Source organism: Rosa chinensis, chromosome 2, assembly GCF_002994745.2.
Source record: "Rosa chinensis cultivar Old Blush chromosome 2, RchiOBHm-V2, whole genome shotgun sequence".
In the NCBI taxonomy this organism is placed as follows: domain Eukaryota; kingdom Viridiplantae; phylum Streptophyta; class Magnoliopsida; order Rosales; family Rosaceae; genus Rosa; species Rosa chinensis.
The window spans coordinates 62948022-62954175 of record NC_037089.1 but is presented as its reverse complement, the minus strand read 5'-3'; the positions used below and the strand labels follow the sequence as shown (position 1 = coordinate 62954175).

Genomic DNA, 6154 nt, shown 5'->3' with positions numbered 1-6154 from the left:
CATGCAGTTCTGGGCAACAAGTACTTGATCTTTTTTCTTTTCTTTTCTGGAAATTATTCAAGAGCTTTTATTCATCTTCTGGGTTTTAGAGAAAATGAGGTTTTGTGCTACAACAGGTGGTCTCAGATTGCAGCTCAATTACCCGGAAGGACAGACAATGAGGTGTTGGTGATGGTGAAAAGAAAAATAAACACTAATTTTGAAGATTAGTGAAAAGAAAACTATGATTTGTTGAGTTTCTCATGTATTGTTGCAACTGATACGAGTGTCACTTCGAATACTCATACATGTGTTATTGACAAGAAAATGAAATCTTAGTTCACAGCCCCTCCAAACTCTAAACTCCAAGGAGAAAATAAAAGAACTAGAACTCTGGTCATTGCACATGCTAATGCATAGACATAATTTATGTTAAATAAATTAACCCAGTAAGAGAGGTGATGGTTTCGGTGGGGAACCCAGTAAGTAAATTAACCCAGTAAAAGAGGTGATGGTTTTGGTGGAGGAGGAGAAGAGGATGGAGACGGTGAATAGTAAAATGACGAAAATATCCTTCAAAAGTTAACTCTATTAACGATTTTACTGTTGCTAGGTACGGAAATTGGGTCGGGCTCAAACTCTCAGGTACCATTTTGATATTTTTTAAAATATAGGTATGAAAATTAATAGTCTGAAAAAGTTCAGACACTGTTTGGACGATTTTCCCTGTAGAATATATAAAGCGTCTTATACAGTTGCGGACTGTTCCCCGAGACAGTGTAATGACGGTTTTGCCCTCGGTCTTTTTCTTTAATTATGGTTGTCTTTCCTTCAGTTACGAACTTCCGATCCTGAAAAGGTCGGCAACGCTCAAATCCCTGCTTGCGTCCTTGGCTGCTCAATCACACAGCAACTGGTAATTCATCTCTCCCTCGGTTTTTCAGGTCAATTGCTTCACTCCCTTCCCGTTTCCTTTCACAGTTCACATAAATCTCCAATCTTTTTATTTTTTCAGCAAAAACAAACTTCCAGGTAAATTTGGATCCTTTAGGGCTTTTACCTTCTTGGGCTTTTCTGATCACTCTGAACTTTTGTTCTGGGTCTGTTTAATTTGATCGGTTTCTTTGATTTCTGAGCTGAATTGACAGAGAGTGGGGGTTGATCGGTTCGATTAGGTTTTGGGTGTCAACTATTTGATTCGAAAGTTTGGTTTTTCTGAGGAATTTTTAGTGTGCCTCCTTTGTCACCGTTATCTTCTCACCCCTGTTTCAGATACAACCAGCTTCTAATTCATTGATTACTTACCAGAAACTATAAGAAGTTGTCCATCTGCAAAAGATAATGATGATGATGATGATTTAGGAGTTTGCTACTGTAAATATCTTAGAGATGATCGATGAGTTTAATTTCTCTATACTAAGCAATATGGTTGAAGAAGTCATATTGTGCTTTTCTTGGAATTGTTTATTCGTTTATTATATAATGAAATTGCTTCTGATTTTCATCAACTTCTTTAAGCCTTTTGTTTTGGTTCCTTTGATTATAAATATAACTAGCCTGAACAACTACACCTCGAACTTGACCATTTATGAAACTGATGCTATTGTTAATAGCTGTTAAGTTAGTGCGGCTGTGGAAAAGTGCAAACTTGAAGAATATAGGATGACATTTTCTCTTTCTTGGTAAGATTTGGGTGTTCTTCGGTTATGTCAGATTATGGTTTTCATAGATTTATTGATAGTGTTTTCTGCAAAACTTATATTTTTATAGGCTTTGTTTGTCTGTTACTTTTTGTGATACAAGCTCTTTGTTAAAGGTTTAATCTTTTTCTATAGTTCTAGACTACTTTGATAGTCAAAGTTTTGGTCCATTGTTTGTGCCTTGGTCATTTTCAAATGTGATAGTTGGGGCTCGAAGGCCATTGGGATGTCAAACAAGGAATAAAGTAATGTTTTTTCTTGGTTAAATCAATCAAGGGTTGCGTTTGAGCTTTGTAATCAATCAACAGTTACCTATTGTGATTTTGTATTTGTGTTCCTTTCTGTGATGCAAGCTATTTTATAAATTCTGGTAAAGACTTTTTCTCTATCTCTTAGGCTAATTTGGTCCATGGTTTTGATGCCTTCCTCATTTTCAGACTTCATTGTTGGGTTTCAACTGACTCTTTGGATTTTTCTATTAATTAGTACTTTCCTAATTGTCCTACTCCTAATAGCAATTAGTATGAAGGACACTGATGTCTAAGAAGGAATAATCTAAAAATGGTGCTTTGTAATTTTTTTTCTTGGATAGAGGCAGCCATTTCCTGCATAAATATACCAAATTCAATATTAACACCTGTGGCATACTTTGGTTATGTTTCACTTTGAGGCTATGGCTATAAAGAAGGCTTTGCAATACAGATTCAAAGAAGTGAGCTTTCTGTCCAGACCAACCACTAATGGTAATGAGTTTCGACTTTCAAATGCAAGCATTCAAGAGTATGTCCCAAGCTGGTATGCAAATTTGATGGAGAAGTACATGAGAAAGCCAGCAGGGAATTGCTTGAGAAATTAAAAGACATTGGAGACGAGGACATCCGCGCCTTCCATTGACAACAGCAACAATTTGGAACCTTTTAGACGTGGTAGTGGTGTTTGCTATTTGGCCTAGATTTTGCTAAGATGTTTCATATGCTTACAAAGCTGGAAGTCTCATAATAAGTACTCCATTATTTTTACTTTTCTTCTTCTGTTTTACAAACACTTCCATTACAGAACTAAATAGAAAGCTTTGTTCAACACAATACTGTCAATTTTGCTTTGGTTTCATTATCCGGTTGCCAGCATTAACTTCATTTAGAAGTTTTTAGTGTTATTCCTTTATTTGTGTTGTTAAAACATATTAATTTGAGGTATGATATACTATTTTATCACTTTCATCAAATAGCACCTCATTTTGGTTTATGTTGATGATCATTGTGAATTCCTTTTGTAAACCTAAAATGTTCACAAATCGATCATAATCTTTTGCAACATTTGACACTTTATAACAGACCGGAAATCATTTTTTTCCCTGTGCACAAATCTGTCATAATCTACTTGAGCAGGAACCTATAACATTCCCAAATTGACATATTTTGTCAGTAAACCTTGCATACAAAATGGGTAACAGTAACAAACCCCCGCGTGTATGCGGCGGGTACTATTTCTAGTATAATATATGCTAGACATACAGTTTTAGCAAATCCCATACAACGCGTGTAAATCAAATAAGTATATAATATATATTGGGCAGGTTGGGTTTAGCGGGCAAAGCGTTGGACACATGTTCATTGTGGTGGACGGTTTCTGACCCAATAATTTCTTGTTTTGTGTAACAAACTAACCCAACCCACCAAAATGTGAGTGAGCTGGGCCGTGGACCAACAGAGATGCCCACTCCTTACCCATTGACATTTCACTTTTTGATAATTTCCATCTTAAATTTTCTAATTTCTACCAACTTACTTGTATTGGCAATTTTTCCATCCATTTTTGTATTTCTTTTTAAAATTTTCGTTAACTTACATGATAGGTTTGAAAATAGAAAATAAAAATACTTGCCTGCTTGGCATTAAGAAATATTTCTTTCCAATTGTTTGTGTGTGTTTTTTTTTTTAAGAATAACTTTCCAATTGTGCATGTCCTTAGAAATATTTTATTATAAGAAAAAGAAATCGTGTTTGATGGAAATAATGAATATAACCTCATGTGCTAAGCACATGAAGTTAACTTAAGTGAAATTTTTTTATGGTTTACTAAAAATATGCTGGCAAGGGATAGACAAGTGGAAAAGAAAAATAAAACACATTAGGTGTAGTTATCGAAATTAAAATGTTAAGAGCTAAATCAGCAAATACTATTGTAGTGTATTTCCCTTTTTTTGGTGTGTGTTTTGAGAATTTATGTTGTTTGTTAAAGGAAAAGCACATTATGTGCCTTCGTCAAAGAAACTGACGAAGAGGGAATCAAGCAATTACAAATCACAGCTCAATCAGCATTTAGTATCATCAATGTAATTGATATTTCCGTTGTAATCTTATCCCTATATAAAGGGGTTATGAATGAAACGAGTAGACCAGATTTCCAATCTCATTTTACTTTAACACGTTATCAGCATGCTCAGAGCCAATAGCCAAAGAAAAAATCTAATTTTCTAGTTTCATTCTTCTTCCCGTCGAAAAACAAATCAAAACCCTAGAAGAAGAAAAAAATTTCTTCTTTTTCTGCCGCCACAAACAACAACAATTCTCAAAAAATAATAATAATAATAATAATTTCTCCGTCCAAGACCGGCCCCATCCAGACCGGCCTCACCTCCAGATCCTTCGCCCAGCCTCTCACAACCGGCGGCGACCACAGCCCCTCCAAATTCTCCTCTCCAGCCCTCATTCCCCGTGCTACTGCAACAATGCCACAGAAACAGCAGCGCACCGATCTCCATCTTTCCCGGCGGTCTCCACTCGATCCCAGCCCACCTGCCAGTGCATCTGCGCAGATCGCCCTCCACACCTAATTGCTGCAGACAGCCAATCCCGCCGCCAGAGGACTAACGCTGTCAAACTCACCGTAAATTCCGACGTCCGTGATCGACCCGAAAATTGAAAAGCCCGGCCTGCAGCAGATCCCAGCAGCAGCGCGCCCAGCCTCTCATCCCCGCCGACTTGCTTCCCGGCACCCTCACCCCGCCTAGCCCAGTCACCGGCCCGCCCAGGCCCTTCGTTCCCTAGCCCGTTTTGCAGTCTCCGGCATCGACGCAACAGCTCTGCATCGAAGAAGAAAACCCAAAAAAGAAGGGAGATAGAAAAAAAAAAAAAAAAAAAGGGCTGACCCGGCCCAAAGAACAGGTCCGGCCCAGAAAAAAAATCCCGACCCAATAAAAAAAAACAAATGGGCCTTGAGTGTGATGCGGCCCAGCAGAAATAATAAAAAATATATATATAAAAAAAAAAAAAAAGTAGGCCTGCGGCCCAGAAAAAAAAAAGCAAAGAAAAAAAAAAGGCCTTGTGGCCCACTGTTGAAAAAAGAGGAAGCGGCCCAGTTTTTCTCAAGCCCAAAAAAACATCGCTACGCACGCCTGCATCAACACGCGCATGTGCTAGGATTGTTTTATTTTCTCGAAATCAAGTATGTTTTCTTTATTTTATTTTATGATTTTAATCAAGCATGTGAATTTTATTTTCTATTTTTTTAAGCATGCTTTATACCTTATTGTTTATACATTTATTACATTTTGTTATTGAGCATGTTTAGTTAGATAATTTTGATAATTTCAAGTATGTCTTGTTATTTATGCTTTATATGATTATCTTTAAGCATGATTATATATTTTATTGTTTTTATTTTGTTATATATTAATTATGCAATTTTGAAGCATGTTTTGTGAATTTTATTTACGCTTATATAATTATTCCTACGCATGCCTTTATATTATGCTATCGTTTGTATTTTATTTTACGCATGATATATATTAGGTGTAACATATATATTTGGTATATATTTGTGATTTTGAGCATGCCATGTAGTTTATTTTAATATATGCTATGTTTTTATTATTTATTACGTGCTATGATTATTACTTGTTTAGAATGCTATACAAAAAGAATTGCGTTTTGCCATGATAATGAAAGTTCATGCGCATTATAAATACACACTTACTGTGATAAAGTATTGTCAAATAGCATCGGAAAAAAAAATGTGACCATTACGAATCTTGGTCTTGAAATCTAATTCATATTTTTGGAAAATAATTCACGTGGATGTCTTTATGACTGCGTAATTTATATCTTCCCTCTTGTTTTATGTAGATGGCTGATCCAACTCGACCTGAGTTTGACAATTTGGACTTAGAAGGACTTGAGTACCATCGTTGGGTTTCTGATATGGAAACTGCATTTGTGGCAAAAGACTACACTGCCACCATTACTAACCCCAAAGAAGATGAACTATCTAATAAGGTGAAAGCAGATACCTTACAGTTTCGGAGGTGACATATTGATACTAGCCTACGCTAGGAATACCTACAGCTGAAGACACCCAAAGAACTGTAGAATGCCCTTAAGGGATGTTTTGAGAATATTCATGAAACTTTACTCTCAGAACTGACCGTTCAGTGGAATGAAATCCGCTTACTTGACTAAAAATGGGTAAAAGAC

At 36.3% G+C, this 6154-nt stretch overlaps 1 long non-coding RNA gene across 1 annotated transcript; it reads left to right on the top strand.

The window, feature by feature from the left end:
• The first annotated feature begins 827 nt into the window (after window positions 1-827).
• LOC121051148 lies at window positions 828-2764 on the top strand. Its single transcript, XR_005805269.1, has 2 exons — window positions 828-1661; window positions 2382-2764. It is a non-coding gene; the product is annotated as an uncharacterized LOC121051148 (long non-coding RNA).
• Window positions 2765-6154: the final 3390 nt, after the last annotated feature.